Here is a 26,460-nt window from a genome sequence, read left to right as displayed (position 1 = left end):
TACCTCAAACCTACTGGGTAAGAATTTTCAGGAATGGGGCCTGGGAACCAATATTTTTAATAAGCTCTCCTGGCAATTTTAACCTGTAGCCAAATTTGAAAACCCCTAAAGTAGATCATTTGTAACAGAACTTACAGTTCTTAGAATAAATGTGTTATGGGTAAAAAGGAAAGGGAAGGACAAGAATTTCAAATACCAGAAAGCATCCAGAAGATAAAGACTGAAAAGAAGTCCTTGTATACACAGGATAGCAAGTTTTGGTAGAAGGATGGGGTCAGAAGTAAGTGGCAAAGGAATGAGAAATGAACAGAAGATGAACAAACAGTGGCAGTGAGGAATATGAGAGTGAAAGGAAGATACTAGAACCTGAGGGGTAACTACATCAAGCAAAACGGTTAGCACTGCAGTGTAACCTAATCGAAGTACTGGTCTGTCAGTTACCAGGAAACAACAGAGAACTTCCAGAGCTGAGCAACCTGGTGGAGAAATCTCAGGTGAACTGCACTGTCAATAAAAAAGTGGGATGAAAGGTTTTATTTTTTAATTTTTTAAAGTGTGGGATGCAGCATAAGACTTGAAGTAGAGTTAAAATACAATTAATATAAAAAAACTGAACCAGAGTTGAAGTACCCGCATAGAAATGAGAAAGAAAAGCCTTCAGGGGGTCACCAGGAGGTAAGGGAATTGGCTGGAAGTAATAAATGCTGGCATCCAGCGTCAAAGTACTACAGCAAGTTGCCTCATGGAGGACCAGTATTACTTTGGAAATGACATATGGGAAGCACCAAGACTGCTTTGCCTGGCTTTTTTTTAAATTGAAGTATAGTTGATTTACAATGTTGTGTTAGTTTCAAGTGTACAGCAAAGTGATTCAGTTACACACACACACGCACACACACACACACACACACATTCTTTTTCAGGTTCTTTTCCATTATAGATTATTACAAGATATTGAATATAGTTCCCTGTGTTATACAGTAGGTCCTTGTTGTTTATCTATTTTATATATAGTAGTGTGTATCTGTTAATCCCAAACTCCTACTTTATCTCTCCCCTTCCCTTTCCCCTTTGCTAACCATAAGTTTGTTTTCTATGTCTGTGAGTCTATTTCTGTTTTGTAAATAAGTTCATTTATATCATTTTTTTAGATTCCACATATAGTGATATCATATGATATTTGTCCTTCTCTCTCTGACTTATTTCACCTAGTATGATAATCTCTAGGTCCATACATGTTGCTGCAAATGCTTTGCCTTGCTTTTAAGAAAAGTCACAGGTGCAGGAATGGAGAATGGAGTAATACGTAACCGAAGAATAGATAGAATGCTATCTTGAGAGGGTACCAAGTACCAGGGGAGGTATTGTTTTGCTTTGCTCTGTTTTTAAGAATAGAGGAGACCTGAGCAAATTCATATGCAGAGAAGAAAAACTTGAGAAAAAAAGAAAGGTTGACAGTGTAAGAATAATGGGGGAAATAAAAGGCTGATAATGGAATTTTCATAAAGACTGAAAATTTTCAAGTATCTTTGGAAATAATTGTGTTTGACAATTACATTCTAGTTCCTACAGTATGTTGCCTCTGTGCAAGGTGCTGTGGAATCATTAATCGAGAGGACATTCTTCACCATCTTGGAGATTATAGTCCAGTCTAGAAGATGATACACACAAGTAAATATGCAATTAAAATAGTGTTAAAGAACGAGGAAACATACAGTGCTGAATTAGGTCTAAGTAATCTAGATTTGAGGAAAGTTAGGGAAGTTTTCCTGGAGAAACTGATGCCTAATTTATATTGTACAGTTGATAGCATAGGATCTGTATCCGTTTCCTTAAGACACTGTCTTCAACACCCTATACAGCCCCTGAGACAATAAAATATCTGTAGAATGAATAATCTAGAAACTGAAAGATGGAGACTTCCTGGAAGTCTACACAATCCAAAATCCTTCCCACTATGACCATCTGTAAATTCTGGGTAAGACACTATAATTCTTTCAATGGATAGGTGAGCTCCCCTGGTATCAAGAGAGAATGGCAAACAGAATGGTAAGCCTTGTGAGTGCTCTAGAAATAGGAAAGTGATAGTGGGGAAGGCATTGCCAGACTCAGTAACCTGGGAGCTTGGCTTTTAATGCTGACAGTGGGTCACAAGAACAGACATTGGCATATGTGAAGGGCAGAGTTGGAATTAAGATACTGCTACAATATTAGCAATGTAAGATGGCTACACGCTTAGTGAAAATGTGAGTCAGAAAAGATCTGCCCACTGACCAAAGTTTGTATATCCCTTGTATACATTCTGTATTAAAAAAATATTTTGAGAATCTGGAATGCACCTACCCACAGATGTGGGTGTTTGGGTTAGCACTTAAACTGCTGCCTGGTTGAGGTACCTCCCAAGCAGTGATAGTAACACAAAGTATGGACCTGAGTGATGAGATCCATGACATTGCTGATAGAAACAAATGCAGAGCTCCTGATGAAACATGCTCGGCTCACAGCCCAGGCTGCACAAGATTCTCAGTGACACAGCCCTGCTGAAGATGAGTTTATAATCCAAAATTTAAAAATAAGGTTACAATTCACCATGAAAGAGCTAGTAGACCCAACATGCTAGCAAATTGAGACCCCAAGAATTTCAGAAAATAGAACAATTTCATAGTGACTATAAAGTAAGCTTGTTTAAAATAATTCAAAACATAAAAGATATAACCCAAACCGCAAAAAAGAATAGAGCAATATTAAAAAGAACAGATAACTGAAATATAACAGAAATGAAAAATATATGCAGTAATACTGAATGGATTAAATAGAAAAGTAGTCAGCTGAAGAAGAGTGAATTGGAAGATAAAGCCATGGAAAATAGATAAAATGTAGCATAGAGAGATATCATATTTGAAAACATAAAATAGAAGTTAAGAGACAAGAATGGACGATGAATGATCCAAAATACATCTAATAGGGCTTACAGAAGAAAAGAATAGAGAAAATGAGGAGAGACAATATTAAAGAAATAATGACTGAGAATTCTCATGACAATGAGTTCAAAACAGGATAAATAAAAATTAAATAATACCTACGCGCATTATAGTAAAACTGTGGACTATCAAAGACAAAGAGACCTTAAAAGCAAATAGAAGTCAAAGACAAAGAATGACAGTTAGACTGATGGCAGATTTTTAACAGCAATAATAGAAGGCAAGAGACAACAGAAATATATCTTGACCTATAGGTGGGGAGGGAAGGAAAATATAGGCTAATGGTAGGGCTTTAGCTGTTTCTATAACATTTTACTTATTTAAAATATAAAAGAGAGAGCTGAAGCAAATAAGGCCAAATGTTAACTTCTGGTTGATCTTTTTTTAAATAAATTTATTTATTTTATTTATTTATTTTTGGCTGTGTTGGGTCTTCGTTGCTGTGCACAGGCTTTCTCTAGTTGTGGCAAGCCGGGGCTACTCTTCATTGTGGTGCGTGGGCTTCTCATTGCAGTGGCTTCTCTTGTTGTGGAGCATGGGCTCTAGGCATGCGGGCTTCAGTAGTTGTGGCTCATGGGCTCTAGAGTGCAGGCTCAGTAGTTGTGGCACACAGGCTTAGTTGCTCTGCGGCATGTGGGATCTTCCCGGAGCAGGGATTGAACCCGTGTGCCCTGTATTGGCAAGAGGATTCTTAACCACTGCGCCACCAGGGAAGCCCCAACTTCTGGTTAATCTTGATGGTAATACACAGCCATCTGCACTGCTATTTTTGTACTTTTATAAATGCAAATTATAATTTTAAAAAGTAAAGGATGAGTAAGAGTTAACCAGATAAAAAAGGAGTGCAGATAAAGAATGTTCCATTTAGAAGAAATAGCCTGTGCAAAACTGCATAAGAGCAGCAGAGTGCATACACACTCTAGACTATAAAAATAATGAAAAGTGGCTGAAATAATAGAAGTGACTGAAATGGATGGAAACTGGTAAGAGATCTGCCTGAAAAGAGAAGCAGGGCCAGATCACACAGGCTTCATAAACCAAGTAGAGTTTGAAATTTCTCCTGAGAGCAACGAAAACCAATAATGTATTTTAAACAGGGAACTGAGACCCCCATCCATAGTACATTTTAGACATCACTCTGACTGCTGAGTTTAATAAGGACAGAAGAATCTCCACTTATAGTGGTTCAGGTGGAAAACAATGGTGGTGGTGTGAACTTGCATGGCAGTAACACGAATGAAATAGAGACAGATTCAAGAGATGTTTAGATTGGTAATGATTATGGATTGATATTAGGGATGCGTGAGAAGATAGTACCAAAGATACTATTATATGCTGTCTGTTTTGCGTATCTGGGTAAATGGTGATCCACTCACTGAGATGAGTAGACAGAAAGGTAGTTTTGGCTAAGAAGATAATGAGGTCACTTTTGGAAATACTAAATGTTAGGAGTCTGTAGGATGTCTAAATAGGCATTTGGATGATATAGATCTAGTGTTCAGAAAATAGACTTAGCCTAAAGATCTGAAATTGCCATTCATTTAGCATCTCAATAGATGTACAAATTGGAGTGAACAAGACAGTTGGGGGCAAGTGTCCTATGAGAAGAGAACTTAACAAACAACATCGTTTAAATGATGGGTGGAGAAAGAGAAGCTTGTAAGGAAAACCAGGGATGTGCAAACAGAAAAGATGAAAGAGAAAAATGGACGTGGCAGCTATGGAGACATGCCACTCCGATCACCTTGGAAGAAACAGCTTTCTATTTTGCTGTCAAGAGGCAGTTAGCTGCCAGCCTCCATCTGTAGCAAGTTCAGATTTGTCACAGAGTTTGAACCAATACCCACTCTTCCTGGGAAGCCCACAGCCAGTGACTGAGCGTGGAAGAGGCACTAGAGCCTACCCTTTACACCCAGTGTGGGGCTCCTCTAACAGGTAATCTTCACTCAAGAGCTCCCCACTGGGTTGGATGAGACTTTGTCAGACGTGCAGCACAGTTTGAGAGTATCCCTGCCAAAGTCTGCTTCTTCTCCCTTTACCTTTCACAGATGTTATCCCCCAACGAATCACTTGCACTCCTAATTCTGTCTCAGCATCTGTCTGAGAATAACTGAACTTATACAGTTGGTACTGGAACAGGAATGAGAAAGCAGGAGCAAAAGTAGAGTTTAGGGAATGGATCACTTTCTGCAGGTTGATGAGGATACCATACTGGGTGGTACACAGCGTACAAGTAGTCCCTGGCACAAGGTAGCAGCCCAATTACTAAAACTTTCACCACTAGTGGCTTGGAAGAATGTTTTGTTGAGGAACTTTCCCAGCCTTTGCAATGATTCATAGTCTAGGAAAGTAGTGGGGATGGGTTGAGGTGGCAGTGAGGGAAGTGAAGGAAGGCAATGCATCCAAAGAAAGAGCTGGCTTTTATTAAGTTGTAACTGAAGCTACTACAGACAGATAATGAAAAGCTGAGAACAATTAACAAACAATTGAAAACTAAATGTAAAGGCCCTTGTACAGTCCAGTGTGAAATCAGAGAAAGCTGAAGACCAAACTCAGGACTTATAGTTAAGAGTTATGCTTTTATTTATCCCTCAGTAGGAAAATGGAAAAAATGTGGTTTATTCATTCAATGGAGTATTGTACAAGGATTGCTCTGTCTGTATATCAGTTGACATGGAAGCCTGCTAGCTTGGGGTAGGGACTGAGCAGGACTCTGCATACCAGGTTGTAGCACAAGCAGCTGGGTCATATGACCTGGTAGACCCTGTTGTGTTGGAGGTGTTAATACTGGAAAAAGAGATAGTGTGGCGTGGACTTTATGGTTAGCCCTCACAAGAGAACCATAATGCAGTCCCCTGGAGTTCTAGAGCAAGGCCGCACCGTCTGCAGTACAGAAAACAGCTCTTGGTAAGCTACTGGGCTCTCAGTCAAATGAGACTGAACACTGGACCCTGGAAACCAAGAGGCCACGCATCCTAAACTGTCCATCATGAGCTGAATTCTATAGGACTGGCTAAGTCATAGTATCTGGCAGACTCAGCAGCAATTAATCAGATGGAAAGTGGTACATCCAAGATCAAACCTGAGCAGGATTACAAAGCATGAGTAAACTGTCTGAACAGGTAACCCAGACCCTCAAGTCACCTACTGAGACTGCAGCACAGTCCCTTCCTTGTTCACACCTATGGCTGTATGAGGTCCCATATGAGAAGCTAAAGGAAAAACAAAAAGCCAGGTCTTGGTCAATGGATCATTTGCTGGTGTGTAGATGTTGGTTCACTATGTCCACCCAAAATGGACATCAGCTGCAAGTGGAAGTGGCCTTGAAAGATAGCAGCGAGAGAAAATCTTCCTAATGGGTTCAATTCATGGAAAAGTGTTCAGAGATAAAAAATATATATGGATTTGTGAACAAATGGTTTGGCCATCTGGTCAGGGGCCTGGGAAGAAAAAGACTAGAAAAGGTAGCTGGGCAGCAACAGTCCACAGTCTTCAGCCACTGGAAGTCTGAGGTCATTCACTGCCTGAGACAGATGCAGCACCCTTGAGCCTCCGTCAGTTCCTGCCACCAAGCACCACTCACTTCTGCAGCATTCAGCCCTATCCCCCGTGCCAACCCTCGCCCTCACCCCACGGGCACTCTGTGAGCCCTACCGTGGGGCCATCCCAGCCCCACACCCCATGTGGTGGCGCCTGGGCCAGGCTCCACCTCCACACGGTAAGTGCTGACGCTGTGTGCAAAAGAAGGAAGGTGAAGAGAAGACCCCAGGTGAAAGAAAATCAAAGATGTTCAGGATGCAGGGGGAAAAAGAAAAAGGAAAAGAAAGGAAAAGAAGAGGAGGGAGAGGGGAGGGGGAAGAAAAGAAAAGAAAAGAAAGGAAAAGAAAAGAAAAGAAAGGAAAGGAAAAGAAAAGAAAGGAAAAGAAAAGAAAGGAAAGGAAAAGAAAAGAAAGGAAAGGAAAGAAAAAAAAAGAAAAGGAAGGAAAAGAAAAGAAAAGAAAGGAAAAGAAAAGAAAAAAGAAAAGAAAGGAAAGGAAAAGAAAAAAAAGAAAGGAAAAGAAAAGAAAAGAAAAGAAAAGACAAAGATGAGAAGGTTGAAGGGAAAAAAGTTTGGCCTAGATGGAGGAGAATGAGTGAATATATGAGAAAGGGTGTAAAATGTGAAGACCTATGTATCATATATTAATGACCGTCAGAAAGCAGCTATCATAGAAGAAACATTGAAATAACCAAGACAAAATCACTTGATCAATTGACAGTAGCCAGCCTTCATCATTGGCCACCCCAGAACTAGAATAAATGGAACATTAACAGAGTGGAGACTACACACCAATACCATAGACCCCACCCCACCCCACTTATCAAGGCTGATCTGGCCACTATCACCATTGAAAGTCCAGCTAGTTGGCAACAGAAATCAATGTGGCGCTATTACTTGATAGCACCACATGGCTGCTTGGTGACAAGTTGACCACATTGAGCCCTTTCTTCCTAGAAGGGCCAGTGGTTTATTGTCATAATAGTAGACATTATCAGTAACTGTTCACCTTTCGTGCCTCTAGAGCCTCGACCAGCACCACTATCTGAGAGATTTCAAAGTGTCTGATCCACAGGCATAGAATCTCATACAATAGAGCATCTGACCATGAGACCTACTTCACAGAGAAGGAGATAGGGAGGTGAGTCCATATCAGGGGATCCACTGGTCATATCAAGTACCATATAATCCAGAAGCAATTGATTTTACCGAGCAATGGAATAGCCTGCAACAGGCACAAATTGTAGGCAATACTCCACCGTGATGGGGTACCATTATGCAGGTTACACATTGAATCACAAACCTCTAATTGGATGTTTGATCCATTAGGAAGAAAAATGGGCCTGGGAACCAAGCAGCTGAAGCAGGAGTAGCCTCAGTTGCCTTTATATCCAATGACCCACTAAGGATCTTTGTGTTTCCCATCGCTACAATTCTAGGTTCTGCAGGGAACTTTAAAGTATGACTGCCACCTAGGCATTTTGGACTCCTTATGTCCAGGGAATCAGCAGACTACAGGAGGAGTTAATATCTTGGCAAGAGTAACTGATCCGGATCAGTGGGAAGGGGAAGGGCTGCTGTTCCACAATGAGAGCAGAAGGGAATATGTGTGGAATTCAGCTGATCCATTTGGGCATATTGAAGTATTTGTTCCGTTATGACTAAAATGGACACGGACAGCAACGTTGACCTGAGAAGGGTATAGTTACCATGGACTCAAACCCCTCAGGAATGAGAGCTTGGATCAGACAACTAGATAAGTCATTAAGACCAGCTGAGGTGAAAGCTGAGTGTGAGGGGAATTTAGAATGGACAGTGGAAGAGAGAGACGATAAATACCAACTGTGATCCTGAGACCAACTGAGATCCAGTTGTGGAGGTGAGCACTCCGTTCAAGAAAGCACTTGCTATTAAGCTGTAGGAGTGCAGCTGACATTCCTAACTGGCTCAATATCTCAGTATCTGCCCTCATTGTGCAATAGTAGCCCTACCTTAGGTGATGATCAGAGAGCCACTTCGAGGCACCAGGCAATCAGAGTGTAAAGTGGAGGAATCCAAGAGAGATGGTCATCACTGCTACAAAAGTTTCAATCCAGGAAAGTTTCTAAAAATGTCCACTGAATTTTGCAACATAGATTATTAGTCACTTTGGAAAAGAGATTTTTCAATTGAGTGATGGGGGCAGAAGCCAGACTGCACTAAGCTAAAGAATGAATAGAAAGTAAAAACATCAAGAGAGCAACTTGAGAAAACTCTTTATGAATATTTAGCTGTGAAGGGAAGAAGGCAGGGAAGTAGGAGTGGTAGATGCACTAAGATGTGAGAACTACAGAGAGATGTTTTTTAGAAGACAGAGACTTGAGTGTGTTTGGAGAGCAGTGGAAAGGATCTGGGAGAGAAAGAGAGAGGAAAAAAAGTCTAGGGTGAAGAGACCAGGGAGCGTGGACACAGGTGGAGAGACTCCTCTTCCATTATTGTAAGAGTGGAGGACGAAAGGATGGATGCTTTTTTAAAAATTTATTTATTTATTTATTTATTTTATTTTTGGCTGTGTTGGGTCTTCGTTTTTGTGCAAGGGCTTTCTCTAGTTGCGGCAAGCGGGGGCCACTCTTCATCGCGATGCGCGGGCCTCTATCGCGGGCTCTCTTGTTGCGGAGCACAAGCTCCAGACGCGCAGGCTCAGTAGTTGTGGCTCACGGGCCCAGTTGCTCCGCGGCATGTGGGATCTTCCCAGACCAGGGCTCGAACCCGTGTCCCCTGCATCGGCAGGCAGATTCTTAACCACTGCACCACTAGGGAAGCCCATGGATGCTTTTAAATTAAGTATTTAGTTGTTGTTGCTTTGTTTTTACAGTCTAATCCCCTCAAAATCCCTATATGATACATCTATGTTCCTCAAAATATTTGATAAAGCATAACTCCCCATATTCTTACTCTGCTGAATGAGAAAGATTGTCCTTGAATAATGAAGAGCCCCTTCTACACTTGAACAGTTACTTCCCTGGTCTACCCATCAGTTCTCCGAGGTAGGACAGAGCCATTCCTTAGTGTTCATTTAACAGATACAAAAAGTGAGACACAGAAAGATCAAGTGCCTTGCTAAAATGTTCATGACTTATTGAAGGTCTCCTGACTTATGACCTCCATTTCTATTTACCACTCTTACTATATAGAGTCCTGTCACATAGTCATATAATCATTTACTTATTGCTCCAGAAACTTCCATCCTCTACTCTTCACTATGACTTTTAGCTGACATGGCTTTAACCACAATATTTCCCTCCCTACTTTGCTGCTATTGAAACTGAAGACATTGGATATAATATAAAAAGAAAGCATAGCCCCTCCAAGTCACTCTATTTTTTTTTTTTTTTTTTTGGTCACGAGATAATATACTTTCTGTAAAGTGCCCAGTTTCTTAAGAGTAGAAGGAATTCTTCATAAATACATTAGAACTTCTATTGTCACATAGAACTGAATCAGACAGAACCTTAATGGATTCTTTCATGCTTCGTAGAGCACATTTCAGAGCTTCTGGCTTTGTTGTTTTAGATTCCAGGGATTGAGGATGGTTTTGAAATGGCAACTTGGTTATGCTACATAAGAAGGCCAGCCAAGCATTAAATAGGGGCATCTGGAGTGTCTGGAAATACTAACAAACCTTTCAGCCAAACTCTGACACAGAACAGATAAACCCTTCCTAGAGATTTATGGGCCTTATTGGGACAGAGACCCTCCCAGCTAGAATTTCGGTCACTTTACCCTACTAACAGTAACCCCTTGGGCATGAATATCTCCGGAAGAAGATAAGAAATCTTGTAAATCTTTAAACTGTCCCTTTTGCACAGTGGACAAGTGTTTGCTCTTCTTAATAAAGCTGTACAACCCTCAAGCCAAACAGCTGCTGAATGGTCCCTGCATGGAAGCTTGACCCCCCCGAGTCAATATAATACCCACAGCAAGGGTTAAATCAGGCCAGATCTCACAGGCTCTCAGACCCACTACTGCATTAGTGATAACAGTTAACCTGTGATCAAGGCTTTATTCTGGTTCATCAGGTATTTCACATACATGCTACTAGCATAACCTCACGTGATCCTCATAACCACTCCATGATGTGGGTATAGCACAGCTTACTAGCTTGTTCATCTTGTGAATTGAGCAAATAGAGTCTTCCACACAGTGAGTTGATGGAGAGCTAGGATTTGACCATACAGCTTCTGCCTCCAAGTCCAGAGCAGGTTGGGAAGAAATAGATGAGAAGTAAACTCTGGTAAACATAAGGAGAAGAATAATCTACTTCTCCCATTTAACCTTTTTTTATTCTTAGCAAATTTTCTTTATTGGCATATTGGTTAAAAATTTTTAATGGAGATGGAAAATATTATTAAAAGAAACACCATTACAAATGGGATACTGTTTGAGTTCTGCAGCTTCCCTATAACAGAGGGAAGTCCTTTACATAAATATTGGCTCTTAAAAGGGTAAGAGTTATGGATAATGGCTCATGCATTGCTATTAAGTCACCTCTTTGTAGAAGTGTTGACTAAGATTGCCGTGGGATCCAGAAGGGATAAGAGCTTGGTGTTCCTCAGCCAACCGGCTAGAAAACACTCTCCCTCACAAGATGGGTATTCTTAAAACCTTTTGACATGGGAAAGTCATTTTGTAGCTCTAAGCCTCTGAGAATAAGTATGGACATTTTTGGTGTTCAGATTATTATATCTAAGGTGTAAGGCGTTTAGACAAGGATGGGGGTCCTTTTTATACAGGTGTGTTAGAAATGAACCTGTATGAAAAATCTTGAAAGTAAACAAAGCTTGGCCTTTTACATCTCCTTTTGCACTGGGCCACTCGTCTGATCACCCACATTCTTTCTATCCCTACAATGTGGATGAAATGTGAAAACATGAAGTAAAAGAAGCCAGACACAAAGGTCACATATGTATGATTCCATTTATATAAAATGTCTAGAAAAGGTAAATCCATAGAGAGAGAAAGCAGATTAATGGTTGCCAGGGGCTGTGTGGAGAGGGGGAATGGGGAGAGACTGCTTAATCAGCACAGGATCTCCGTTAGAGATGATGAAAAGAGTTTGGAACTAGACGTGATGGCTGTACAACACTATGAATGTACTAAATACTACTCAGTGGTGCACTGTATGAATTTCACATCAATTAAGAGAGGGCGGTGGGGAGTTATTTAGGAAGAGAACTACAGAATAGTAGAGAGAGCCTTGGATTTAGAGTTAGGACAACTAAGTTCGAATACCCTTTCACTTAAACTCTTTGTGACATAAAAGATAAGAGAGATGACATTTCTAGGTCTCAGATTCCTCATCTGAGTCAAACATCTACCTCACAGAGCTACCATGAGTCCTAAGTGAAATATCATATGTGAAAACACATAGCATGGGGCTGGACACAGAGTTCACACACAGAACATAATTCAACAAAAGAAAATAACGTTAACAGTGATAGGCTTTTTAAGGCAGTACACAAAACTCATTTAATTCCTATTATTGCTCAAACTGTTATGATGTAACAAAAGTAACTTGGATTAATAACCCATAGTAGATAAAAATCATGGCAATTTTCAGAAATCCAAACACTCTGAAGAACTAGATGTTTTTGAAACTCAAGTTTTCTGGCATCAAGGCATTAATTTAACCCTAAAAATTACCATTATGGCAAATTCTTCACTCTAATACTGCTTGAACTACATCAAGAGGTACTCTATTTCATTAATTTAAGATGCACATTTTTGGAAAAAAACTTTAATGTCTCTGAGACCAGGAGTCTATTGATTGAAAGGGAGGCTGGATCACCCTACGGAAATTTCTACAATGCCACCCTAGAGGTGATGTTCAACAACCAGGCGGACAAGATGCCCCATTCTATGGTGAGTGAGCATGAATGAAATGGCCATGGTGACAGGGACTGAAGCCAAACATGGGCTCCTTTTCATCAAAGCTAGTCAAGATACTGCCTCTGTAAAAGCCCGACCTGCCAACAGCAGAACCCTATGCTGCAACCTTGATAAGGTAAATTTCCCCAGAAAACAGCCAGCCATTTTGTGGCAGTTTGGTTACACTGGACCCTTTCCACCCTGTAGAAAATAGTGATTCATTTTAAAAAGAATTTTTACTTTAGATTTCAGTTTGCCTTCCCTGACCTCAACACGTCCACCAGAACCACTCTTCAAGGGCTCATAAAATGCTTGATCTACCAGTAGGAAATCCTGCACAGTACCGCAACAAGCGACTTGTGCAACAGTGCGATACAACACTCAACCAAGAGACACATTTCATCGCAGAGAAGGCACAACAAAGGGTGCATGACCACCATATCCACTAGTCCTACCATGTACCTCATCGTGCAGAAGCCGACTGCCTAATAAAATGAGGGACTGACCCATTAAAGGCTCAGCTAAGGTTCCAACTTGGAGACTAAGTCCTGCAGGGTTGGGGATCTGATCTAATGAAGTATACACACTGAACCAATAGCCATTGTATGTTATTATGTTCTTTACAGGTAGAATACCTGGGTCTGAGGACCTAGGGGAGTTAGTAGGATTGGCCCTTCTCACCATCACCACAGTGACCTACTTCCAGAATTTGAACTTCTCAACTCCTGCCAGATTAGAGGTCCTAGTTCCTGGATGGACAGATTACTTCCACAAAGTAAAACACAGGGGGCCTGATGCTATAATAACCACCTGGTCATTTGGGCTTCTTGTACCAGTGGATGAATAGGAAAATAAAGGCGTTTATCTACTGATGGGACTAATAGAACCGGGAGGAGCTGGGGTGGTTGCTACACATCAGCAGCTGCAAGGAGTATGTCTAGAACCCAGGAATTTCACTGGGACGTACCTTGGTTCTTCTGTGGCCAGTGATAATGGTGAATGAGAAAATGGGGCGACTATAGTTGAAAAGGGCAAGGCAACTAAGGGTTTGGAACACTTGAAGGTGCAAGTCTGGGTCCTACCACTAGGCAATCACCCCAGCCAGTCAAAGTGCTGTCCGAAGGAGAAAGAAATCTAGAATTGGAGTTGCAGAGAGATGATAACTATCAATTACAAACTTGGGATCAAACACAACAGAGAAGACTTTAGCTCATGTCAGAAACTCTCCTGCGTTATGTCTTTGCAAAGATTGCATCTTGAAGGGAGTGGCAGATTGGACTTGTATCCTCCTCTCTCTCAGGAAAGAAGGAAGGGCATATCATTCGTACAAAACTGCAGGTCACGTATTTTCGTATGGGAGCAGGATATAATGGAAATCTTGGGCAGGTTCTGAGTGGTGCTAAGAGTGAACTGCATTGGAGATCTCTTATACCTCAGTTGAGATCCTCTCAGCCTTACGTGTCTCCTATTCTAGCCATTCCGCAGCCACCGGTTCATGCAGAAGCCAGCTGGCTTCACCCAGCTGCACCCTGACCGTGCTGCATCTCAGCCCTGCGTCCTGCTCCTCTCACTTTCCACCCCGGGGCTTTTCTGTTAATATCCGGAAACTCTTTTATCATCCAGGCATAAGAAACCCGGAAGGTTGGTGAGTTAACACCCTGACCTATGGGGGGTATTTTTTTAATGCGATTTTTCTTGTGTGTGGGGGTGATTAAAAATCCTTACTAGCTTCTTATCTCATTCCGAAAACAAACAAATAAATATTTATTTATTTTTTACACACACACACACACAAATACCTTAGAATGATCTATAAAGTAAACATGATCTATAACTGATCTGATCTCATTTCCAACAATTCTTTCTGCTCCAGCTACATTTCTCTTCTTGTTACTTCTTAAACATACTATGCGTGTTCTTCTCCTGTCCCCCCGACTCTGGGTCTTTGCATTTACTCAGAATCCCCCCCACCCAGACACCAGCCTGGCTTAGTTTTTTTAGATCCTTCAGGTCTTTATCCAAATGTCACCTCCTCAGTGGGGCCTTCTCTGACCATTTAAAATGCAACTTCCGGCATTCCTTCTCCCCCTTCCTTTATTCTTCTCCGTTATACTTAGCACATTCCATGTGTTTTCCTTATTTATTTATTAATTTATTTTCGGTGGCTATTTCTCCTGCTAGAATGTAAGGTCAAGGAGGTCATTTATTATATATCTCCAATGCCTAGAATGGTATTTGCATTTAATAGGTGATCAATGAATATTTATTAAAAAAAGAAAGAAGAAAGGAAGGAAGAATAACTAGAACAAAATGCCATATATCTAGAGGTAAGACTTCTGGTCATCTCAAATCTCTGGACCATGGCCATGAAGCCAGAAATAACTGAAAAAGGTGTTGAGAAGGAAACAGAGCAGTCACCCAGCCCACTAAGGACTCTGTCACAGGAAAGCCCCTCACTGACACCCTCCCTTTAGAGCCTATTTATTCTCAAGTCCACATTCTTCACCCAAAGTTAGCCTTCTAGTTTCCCAGCTCACAAAAAGATTGAAATAACAAAATATAAAGTGACCTGGCAATAAGAAGAGACAATTTCAATCCTCTAACTGGAGTTGAGTAATTACGATAACACACGGGTGTGGGTAAAATTAAGCTAATGCTTGCAAAATGTAAGCCAAGAGCTTCATGTATCATATAAATACAGAGATTGTGTTTTTGAAAGAAAAACTGGGACACAGTGAGCTCTTCCCAGGTGCAAAAGGGGTGTGGGGAGTTTAGTTACGATGATGATGAAATATTTGAATTTCTGGACTATTGTGATGGTGCAAAACCTATGCCATATTTACATGTCACTACGTTAAGAGAGTAATATTTATAAGATGCTTTAAAAATCACAAATGCCTGCTCTGTAATTTTAAGAAAAGAATCTGTTTTGAACATTTCCAGAACACCCTAAATGATCTTAAGGATTCATACAAGAATGAAGCAAAGTAAGTAGTGTCTGACATCTAAATGGAACCCTTTAAAATCCAATTTGTAGCTTTGAACAAATGGGACCATTTTGCCCATACTTGAAATTTTCTTCAATGATTTTTTAATTGCAGGAATGAAGGGCTAAAGAGTAATGAAGCACACTGACCAGCTTCAGTGAAAATGGAAACAGGGTCAGTGTGGAGGAGTTAATGCCAGACATGAGGCATTAGACACTTGTAAAATCTGTTTTTAAACTATTGGTTTGAAGAATAGCCACATTCAGTGAACTTCTGTGTGAAAACCCTATTCAAAGGACAGGCTAAGTGTGAGGCATAAAAAAGTAACCATACTAATGTATTCAGGAGAAAATATATCACATTCAACGATCAAGACTTTTTTTTTGTTGTTTAAATATATGTTTTACCATTCTTTGTAGTAAAATAAAAATGTTTATAATAAAAAGAATTATAGGTGATACCAAATGTATACTTACAGTTACACAAAAATGCCAAATTATGCCAAAACAGAATTTCTTTAGAGGTCAAGAAACCTCCAAAGATTTTCATTGAAAAATCTGAGAAGAATTATAGACTCTCTCAGCAATGCCCTAATGTTCTTGTATACAAATTTTAACATTATCACAGATTCCCAGGAGGCCAACCACAGACCCCTAGGAAGCCCATGAACCTCTGGTTAATAAATCCTTTTTTTTTTTTTTAAATTTTTATTGGAGTACGGTTGCTTTACAATGTTGTGTTAGCCTCCACTGCACAACAAAATGAATCAGCCATACACATATAGATATTCCCTCCCTTTTGGACTTCCCTCCCATTTAGGTTACCACAGTGCATCAGGTAGAGTTCCCTGTGCTATACAGTATGTTCCCATCAGTTGTCTATTTTATACATAGTATCAATAATGCATATGTGTCAATCCCAGTCTCCCAATTCCTCCCACCCCACCCCTTTCCCCCTTGGTATCCATACATTTGTTCTCTACGTCTGTGTCTCTATTTCTGCTTTGCAAATAAGATCATCTATACCATTTTTCTAGATTCCACATATATGTGTTATTATATGATATTTGCTTTTCTCTTTCTGACTTAGTTCACTCTGTATGACACTCTCTAGGTCCATCCACGTCTCTACAAATGACCCAATTTCGTTCCTTTTTATGGCTGAGTAATATTCCATTGTATATATGTACCACATCTTCTTTATCCATTCCTCTGTTGATGGATATTTAGGTTGCTTCCATGTCCTGGCTATTGTAAATAGTGCTGCTATGAACATTGGTGTGCATGTGTTTTTTTGAATTATGGTTTTCTCTGGGAATAAATCTTAATCTGAAGGGTAAAAAACATACCTTGTACAACCAAGAAACATTAAAATAATCAAATAGATCATTTTAATTTCTCAGCTCTGGAGGGGAAAAAGCTATTTCAATTAATTGACTGATAAATTCAGGTAAAGTTCACTCATTTAACAATACACTTTAAGTATTGTGAATTTGTTTTCTATGTCTACTACTTTATCAGAGCTGATATAAGAAGACAGACTTAGACCCAGGGACAGGTGACATAACCAGCCATTCTGGACCCAGGTGTCTGAGAACAGGACTGAATGGGCTTGGCCTCTGCAGAGCTGGTCTGATCATGGAGCTCTTACACACAGCACTGCCTCCCAAACTACTTCCTCACTGGCCTCCTTCAGTGCCTGCCATTCCGTGCATCAAGGCACGTTTGTGGATCAAGTGACGGGGATATTCAAATACAGAGATGCATTAACCTGAAGGTACAAGGAAATAACTCCGGGAAGGTATACAAGAAGCCACATTAAAAACAAATACGTGATGGAAAAGAATTTAAATTTTTAGTAAGTTTTTGGAAGTTAAATTTAAAAAATAAACCAAAGACTTCAAAGGAATGTCCTGCTTGCCCTGGATTCCTTCTGAGTGTCCCAGCTATCCCAGGGGCCCTGCTCCACTTCCTCTTGCTGAGGAGCCCTACATTTGGGAAGTTTAGAAAGCACTGGGAGAGTTAATTTCTTGGGGGTGGCAGTTCAAAGGATCATCATCAACAGGTCTTTAGTAATATGAACAAACAATGAGAGATGTGGATGTCACTTCAGTATCTAAAGAACTAGTGTCCCAGATAGCCAGGAAAAATACGAAACAAAGCAGAATTCCATCCATCTTAACAGGGCAATAAAACTAAAGGACTCTGAAAAAGAATTATAAAAGGGTGCAAAGAACCCAATGGGATAACATTAGAGTGCCTCTGGAGACATTCATTCATGCGTTTATTCATCTATTAAACAAATACTCACTGACTATCGATTATATACCAGGCCTTTTCTGGACACTGGGGATACATAACTGAATAAAACAAACAATAACAACAACAACAACAAACAAAACAAAAACCTTGCCCTTGTGGAGATTATATTCTTGTGGAGAAAGACATAAACAAGAAACATAAAAACAAGCAAATTACTTAGACACTGGAAGGTGACAAGTGCTACGGATTAAAAAATGTTTTAAAGCAGGAGTGTTAAATTTTAAATGGAGTGATTAGGAAAGCCTTATTGAGAAGGTAACATCTGAACAGAAACTTGAAGGAGGTGCAGGAATTAACCATGGGGATGTCTGGGAAAATAATGTTTGAGACGCAGGGAAGGACCAAATGTGTAAATCCTGACAAATGTGAGGAACAACAAGGAGGCCAATGGAGTGAAAGCTGGATTACGAGTGAAAGTAATAAGAAATAAAATTGGAAAAGTAAAGAAGGTCTGAATCACATAGTGCCTTTTGGGCCAAAACTGTAAGGACTTTGGTTTTTATCTTGAGATAACTAGGAACCCTGCTGGAAGTTCCTGAGTAGAGGAGGGACATGACCTGACCTACATCTTAAAAGCTCTCTTTGGCTGCTGTGTGAACAGACTGTGGAGGGCAGGGGTGGAAGACGGGACAGGTTCGGAGGCTCCTACAGTAAGCAAGAAGGGAAGACACTTTCAGTATCTTAAGAGATCCAAAGAAACACAAAATCAACTGAAGCAGTGAAGGAAGTTAGCTACCTAACTATGTGGGGACTGCAGATTTTGAGGGGGTATTGAGAGACCAACCCATTTTAAGTTATTGTCTCCCAGTTACGGTGACAATAAACAAGGCTAAGAATGTCCCCATATGTCCTACGGGCCTCTAGACTTTATGTTCTATTAGTAATTTATCCTCCAAATGGGGACACCTTTGAGAATGAAAGGAATGCTATTAATTACACCTGGACAACAGGTGCAAGAGAAGGTTCCTTTCAGATAGGGCAACCCTAATTACAAGGAACTGAGGAAGCCTGTGGATGGTTCCTTAAAAACCAGAGTTCGTTAGAGGAGGAAGACCAACTTGCTTACTGAATAGACATCTTTTAGCCTGGGAAATTTTAGAATTAAGAATAGAAATGAGAGGCTAAATCAGATCCACAGTATCAATATGTTTGTGTTGAGTTTAAGAATAGTCAATACATATTTGGTATGTTCGGTCTTTGTCTTATTTAAACTTGGCCTGTTGGAATATCTAATAGGTTGCCCTTGAAACTCCAATTTAAAATGAATAATTGAGTAATTTATTTCAACCTGTGATTTAAGTTGAAAAGAAAATTATTTTTTACTGCGTTTACTTGTAAATGTCTACTGTGAGCCAGTAACTGTTCTAAGCATTTTATACACATTGTAGGGGCAAAATCGTGCTTCAGTGGAAAACTATGCATTGATTTAGAGCACATTCTTCCAAGATTGAGTCTGATTCAACAAGAGCTACTTTACAGCTCTGTAGGTTGTAGATGACTGACAACAAGGCAAAACAATTTTGTCTGCGGACACGCAAATTCTGTCCTGTGAGAGCTTCAGTTGACTCTGCCCACTCTTCCCCACACGAAAGAAGTTAGTTTTGCCTCCATCAGCATGTTCACTTCGGTATTCCACATCTATAAAAGTGCTGATTTTGTGGACTCTCCTTTAAGCTGATTGCAACATCTTACCAGTTTTCTCCTTGTAGTGGGTTGACTAGTGTCCCCGCAAAACTCATGTCTACCTGGAACCTGAGTATCTGACCTTATTTGGAAATAGGGTGTCGGTAGATATAATTAGTTAAGCTGAGGTCATCCTGGAGTAGGGTGAGCCCTAAACCCAATGACTGGGATTGTGATAAGATGAGGAAAGGACACACAGAGACAAAGACACACAGAGAGAAGGCCACATCAATAAAGAGACAGAGATTGGCATCCTGCAGCTACAAGCCAAGGAACACCAAGGATTCCCATGGCCATCAGGAGCTGGAAAAGGCAGGAAGGATTCTTCCCTAGAGCTTTCAGAGGAACATAGCCGTGTTAACACCTTGATTTCTTACTTACCTTCCAGAACCATGAGAGAATACATTTCTGTTATGGTAAGCTCCTCAGTTTGTGATACTCTGTTATGGCAGTCTTAGGAAACTAATACACTGCAATGAGTTAAATACAATCTTCAATGTGTTCAATTTACAGCTGTAGGAGAGTCATAATTTTACCTGCCTTTGAAAATTATTCTTTAACGGTGTTAGGTCATTCACACCTCCCAGCAATCCAATGAGGCAGGTACTATTTTTATCCTTATTTTATAGATGAAGAAACTGAGGCACAGAACAATCAGGCAGTGTTCCTGATGGGGTTTAGGACAGGCTACCCCCAAATACAGAACTTTGGCATATTGAGTATTTTAAGGAATTTGAGAAACAGCATGTGCAGGCAGGACTTTCTGACCTTCCCCAAAAGCAGGTCACAAGACCCTCTTGTGAGAGGTGCCCTCCCTATACCCGGAGGGAAGGAGCATCCGTATCTCCACAGACAGAGGGAAGGCAAGAGGAGCCTGAATGAACAGACTTTGCTGTTTGCCCCTTTATTACACTTAGCTCACACCCTTTTTTGTCTTGTCATATTGTTGCATGGCTCGCCACGCTTCATCAAAACCAGCATAAAGATGCTCAGGTATAATAGCTTCTTGGGGTCTTCATTTCCTTATGAAAGCTCTGTGTCATGTCATGTAAAACTTATAGTAAACAAATTTGTATGCTTTTCTTTTGTTAATCTGTTACTGTTACAGAGGCCCCAGCTGAGAACTTAGAAGGGTAGGGGGAAATTTTTTTCTCTCCTACATTCTCAAAAGCATACCTAGGAAACAGTACAGCAAGCCATTCAACCCAGATGACCTCACTCCAGAGAGTGTGCTCTTAACCACTTTATTCTCCTGCCCCATAAAGAGCACTGGGATGTCCAAAAACTTAGGATTCCCGGTACTTATAAAGTTTAATTAAATAGACTTTCTAGAATTTTCCAAGTATTTGGAAAGTTTTGTCAAATATTCACATGCTTTAAAAGAATACATTTGTATTCATTTAAACTACTTACTATTTTATTAAAGTACTTATTAAGATATTATTAAATTATAAAATCTTCCTTAAAGTAATTGTTACAATTAGATTTACAAATAAAATAATAAATACATGGAAAACTCAAAAAAAAAAACCCCTAGGTTTTACATTTATTACTTTAATGAGTCAAATATTTGTTTTTAAAATCAGTTACCCTCAAAAGTCTTCTTTGGACACAAAAGCTGCCCCCACTGACATCAGAATTCACTTTGACCTGTATTGTATTATGAAGAAAGTGTGTAGTACATATTTTGTTGCCCATCAATATCTTTGTCTCAAGTGAATTAATCAAACCCTTCAGCATTTAAGTTAGAATTCTCCAAAGTTCTTCAAACGAGCAGTTCCATCTCCTGGAACAATGCTTCCTCACCCTCCATGAAACGCTTATACCCAAATTCTACTGGTTCAGGATACAGCTCAAAGACTTCTTTGAACCCCAAAGTTAGCCCCCCCCGCCCATTTCCACCAAGTATACTCTCAGCACACTTACACAATTCTAATTACGTTTATGTGATTATTGGATTAATATTCAGCTTCCACACTAGACTGTGAGATCCCTGAGGACAGGGACACATTGGCATCGTTCTCCACCAAATCCAGAGCTTAGCACAGTGTCTGGAATATAGCCAGTGCTTAATAAACATTTGCAGAATGAAAGAAGTGATGAGCCATGTGGAGGGCATTTGGCCCCTCTTTGGTGGGAAATTCCCCATTGTGTGTAATATTAGAAGGACACTGTTCTGCATCTCCTACTGCTGACACCAAAAATGATAGAGGGAGACCTCTTCCCTCTTCCTACCCCCAGCAGCTAGGACACAGCAGGTAACCTACACCAGATAATCAGATGCTCTCACATAGGATATCATTCTCCGGCTGGTGATTCAAAGAGGCAGGGACAATTGAGAAATTACTTATGGCAGCACACAGATAGTCCAGCAGCTATACAACTGGGTGCCCAGCACCACAGATGTCCAGTGGCTGTGATCGTGGTATTGTCCATGGAGTTGTTCCAACCAGATGGCTGGCGGTGGTTCCAACTTCCTGCGTGCCGTGGGCCTTGGCCTGTTTTCAAAGCCTGGTTCTACAATGATTCTGTAAATTATATGTAATTCTTTCAAAATATTTCTTTTCTCCTTAAGCTAGACACAGCGGGTTTTCTGTTACTTAACAATGAAAACCTTGACTGATATACACACACACATACTCACACAGAATAACAGAGAATAAATCACGGAGCCTGGAAGTGTGAAGTGAAGCTGCCTTTATAAGACACAAAGTATTGGTCCATGTTTGGGCAGCATGTGGGTGCTGAAACAGAGGGCTTCTCTTTAGGTTGAAGCCAAATGTTATTCAGGTTATGACCGCTAATTGTAACTGAAGTAATTGCGAAATGTAGAATTAATCCACATTTCCCTAAGTGTAAAACAGGTGTGATTTGGAGATACTTGAGATTATTTTAGGTGGAATGCCCACATGGCATTAAATAATATTGAATCACACAGTGAGAAAGTGATTCCCTTTTCCATTGTCCTTCGATCCTTCTGATACCAGCAAGGATTGGTGGATTGATATCTCTTTGATATTTCTTGAACACTTATTAAACTTGCTTTATGACAAAGAGAAGGCAGCCTCAGGCTCAGAACATTCACAGACAATAGTCTCGAGCTAGAATAGAATTACATTTATGTTTTAATTGTATTTAGTTTTCCAGTTACCTCCTATTTAGAGCAAGGCATGCTAATTTTCCATTTATAGTCAAATATAAGCCTTCTAAACAGATTTCTTTTAGTTAAAGAAGTGAGTCAACCTAAAAATATTGAGTACATAATAGCACAGGTAGAACACAGATAAGGCAAAAATCCTGAAGATGGTGAGTTACCATCTTCAGTTTAGAAGACACCAGGACAGGCCATCAATTAGAGACACAGATACAGAATGCAAATGACTAAAAACTGAAGTAAAATCCAGAACCCGAAAACAATAGCTACAACTCCTTCAGAAACATTTCTGAAGCCACACAAGTGCGTGATGGACAAACCACTACTTCACTGAAGCCCTAGACCCTGGAAGGCGGGGGATGGAGGGGGTGGAGGCAATGATTGTCACCATCATAAAACTAAAAGCAGGTGGGTTAAAAGGACAAGGCGAGGTAAGGCAGCACTTTCTTGAGGAAGAATCCACACAAATCCAGAACAGCCGTCTAACCTCATCCACCTCCTCATTCAGAGAAGGGATGGTCTCTTATACACAGAAGTAGCAAATGGCAACTCTCTGAATGAGAGTGATGGGTCAATCTTGTTATCCTTGGTGTTAAGGTAATATGATCTATAATTATACATGAAAACTTAAATTTTTAACTTTATTCTTCTTGCTTCATTAACGTTCCCTTAAATCAGTAATTCTCAATTGGAAGGAGCAATTTTTTCAGACTACCTGTATATCAAAGATTCTAGAATGTTCCACCGGGGAGTAGGGATACCAGCTCTCCCTCACTTCTCACCTAGTTAGAACCACTGTTATAAAGAGAGTGTATCATGCCCATTTGGAGGGGGGAAGTGGAAGAAAAGATTCAGAACCACTGTTTCAGTGGGAACCATAAACAGTATAACTCCCACCCAGCCCATGTGACAGGTGTATGGGTGGTGAAGAAAGAGGCAATCTCTTTACCTTTCAGCACCATACTATGTGGATAGAAGGTAAGGGTTAGGGAAAATTGCACCATAGTAATTTGTAAAATGGCTAGGCAATGGTTAAACAGCATCTGTATTTGGAAAAGGGGTTACCGCTCAGAACGAGTTTTTAATGACAAGGATCTGGTTTGCTCCAGCAGGGAAGGCCTTGTACGATAGATATAGTCTTTCTTTTCCTCCGTCTGTCCCAATCCTCCCTCCCAATTTCTTCTTTCCCTCCTTCTTTCTTTCCTTGTTTTATTTTCCTCTTAACCTCCCATTTTCTGAGTTACTGCGTATTTCTAGGGACAATAGCCCCCAAGGTTATCTGTGGCTTATTGGACATCACTAGCTTTCAAACTTTTTTCTCCAAAGCCTCACGACCGTACTGGGCAAGAGCTGGCAGGGTGAGACCCATTTTCCTCTGAAAGCAGGGGGTTCAGGGTGCAGCTCTGCGGTATTTCACATCCTGGCAGTACCACTTACAAGCTGTGTGACATTAAGCAAATAGCTTCACTTCTGTTGTGCCTCAGTTTTCTCATCTATAAAATGAGAGTGATAAAATCGTCTACTCGATTGGATTTTGTGAGGATTCAATGGGTGAGTTGGTATAAAGTACTGAGAACAGGAATAAGCACAGTATGATTGTTAGCTTTACATATTTGACTTCTCTCATAAGCTTTCCTTTCACAGAAGAGTTCTACTGCCCCCAAAAGATTTGAAAATCATTCTGCTACTTTTGCCCAGGGTTGTGGTCATCGTTCAAATTAGCATGCTCTTTAACCTATACTTTTCATCAATTTTCTCTTCTCTATCTCAGGTTAACTTCATTCTTCAGCATAGCTCCCCTCCTGCCCTCCCTCCCCCCACCTTCCCACTGTTTTCAAGGTCAGAGTCTCCCCACTGCTGCCTTTATCCAGTGATTCAGTGGATTCCCTCAGACTATTCTCATTGCATCACAGGCATCAGAAAGACCCTAATGGAACCCTCCCTTTTACCCTGAAGGAGACTTGGGTCCTGCCACACAAATTATCTCACCTAATTTCACAGTTAGTGAGAGAGGGAGGAAGAGATGTGTATCCTGACTCTGATTTCATTGCTTTCTCTGACATTACCTGTCTCCTCGTCACTTGGTGGAACCATACACAGAATGATTCCAACTTCCCTTCCACTGCCAGAGCCACGTTTCTCTTCAATGACTGTTGAAGTTCTGCTCCCTTTAAAGAAGTCTCTGAACTCGTGATGTCTCTGGCCTCCTTTCTCCCCACACACAGCAGACAATCTGAGACCAGCATATTTGTTTGTTCTTTCATTCACCTAACAAGCTTTTTTTTGAGCATCAAAGTAGTTCCAGGGTTGAATGACAGGGTCCCTGTGTTAGAGAAGCTCACGTCCTGCTTAGACAGGCACTCAAAGAAATAACAAGTTACAGAAAAGCTGTGTGTAAGGGCTAGGACAGGGTTAATGCACAGAATGTTGTGGAGAAGGCAGCTCACCCAGCCTAGGGGTCATGGGCCAGGAGAGGCTTCCTGAAGGAGTTGACACCTAATCTGGTTCTTGGAGTAGGCATTAGCCAGATGAAGAAAAGGGAAAAGTCGCTTTAGGCAGAGGGAAGAGAATGTGGAAGGGAAGGCATAGGCAGTTAGTTGTGAGAGCAAAGAACTTTGGGGAAAGTGCCAGAAATTCTGTTCAGTAGGAGTGGAAAGTGTGACAGAGTAGGAGCCATGAGGTTTGAAAGACTGGGCTAGGTCTTAAAGGATCTTGTAGGTTGTACAAAAGAGTTTTATCATGGGAGACATGGGGAGTCAATGCAGGGGTTTAATCAAGAGGATAAGGACGTATTTTATTCTGTAGTGGCAGCATGGAAAATGAATGTTTTTTTTTAAATAAATAAATAAATTAATTAATTAATTTTTGGCTACATTGGGTCTTCGTTGGTGCACGCAGGCTTTCTCTAGTTGCAGAGAGCGGGGGCTGCTCTTCGTTCTGATGTGCGGGCTTCTCACTGCATTGCTTCTCTTGTTGAGGAGCACGGGCTCTAAGCATGCAGGCTTCAGTAGCTGTGGCTCGCAGGCTCAGTAGTTGTGGCTCTCAGGCTCTAGAGCACAGGCTCAGTAGTTGTGGCACACGGGCTTACTTTCTCCGTGGCATGTGGGATCTTCCCGGACCAGGGCTTGAACCCGCGTCCCCCACACTGGCAGGAGGATTCTTAACCACTGCGCCACCAGGGAAGCCCAAGAATGAATGTTATTCACTGGATGTTATTGCACTAATTGATCCAGGTGAGATAAGAAACTGAGATATCGCAGCATAGAAATACACACCTGTGTCCGAAACATTCATAACCCACTGTTGAATGTCCCTATGAGCTGAATTCTTGAGGAAATCTTAAATACAACTTCACCATTGCTTTTCATTTACCTACATTTTCTTTAATAACCTGAGCTTTCGTACCTGAACTGGGTTTAACCAGTTAAGTAAATAGTAAAACCAGATTGTCTTACTATTCTTTCCTACTGTTCTATTTCTAATCACCCAAGAAAGCCTTCTTCCCTTGTTTACAATTATCCTTTCAATCGTTGATTTCAATGTCTGTTAAGGAACAGACGTACACAAAACTCATTTAACATCAAGTTTCTAATCTGGTAACATTTAACACGCAGATAAAAATGTACTTTATGAAATTTCATCTCTTTATACCTCTACCATGCCAATCCCAAAGGAGATTTTTGGATGCACTACATCAGTGGGTATCTCACATTTGAGTAAGTAACTCAGATACTTCATACAAAGTGAGTTTCAGATAAAGTATAAAGGATATTCAGTTGACCGTCCATCTGGGCAGGTTTCATATCTGCAGATTCAACCAACACTGGATTGAAAATATTCGGGGGAACAAAATTCCAGAAGGTTCCAAAAAGCATAACCTGGATTTGCC

At 40.6% G+C, this 26,460-nt stretch overlaps 1 protein-coding gene across 1 annotated transcript in view; it reads right to left on the bottom strand.

Moving 5' to 3' along the window:
* The window catches only part of TSHR (thyroid stimulating hormone receptor), a 154,208-nt gene that overhangs the window by 126,288 nt on the left and 1,460 nt on the right, over positions 1-26,460 (bottom strand). The gene's annotated exons all lie outside the window — the stretch shown is intronic.

This window comes from Balaenoptera ricei, chromosome 2 (genome assembly GCF_028023285.1).
Source record: "Balaenoptera ricei isolate mBalRic1 chromosome 2, mBalRic1.hap2, whole genome shotgun sequence".
Classification (NCBI taxonomy): Eukaryota; Metazoa; Chordata; class Mammalia; order Artiodactyla; family Balaenopteridae; genus Balaenoptera; species Balaenoptera ricei.
Note: the sequence above shows the minus strand (reverse complement) of the source record. Positions and strands in the feature narration are given on the sequence as shown.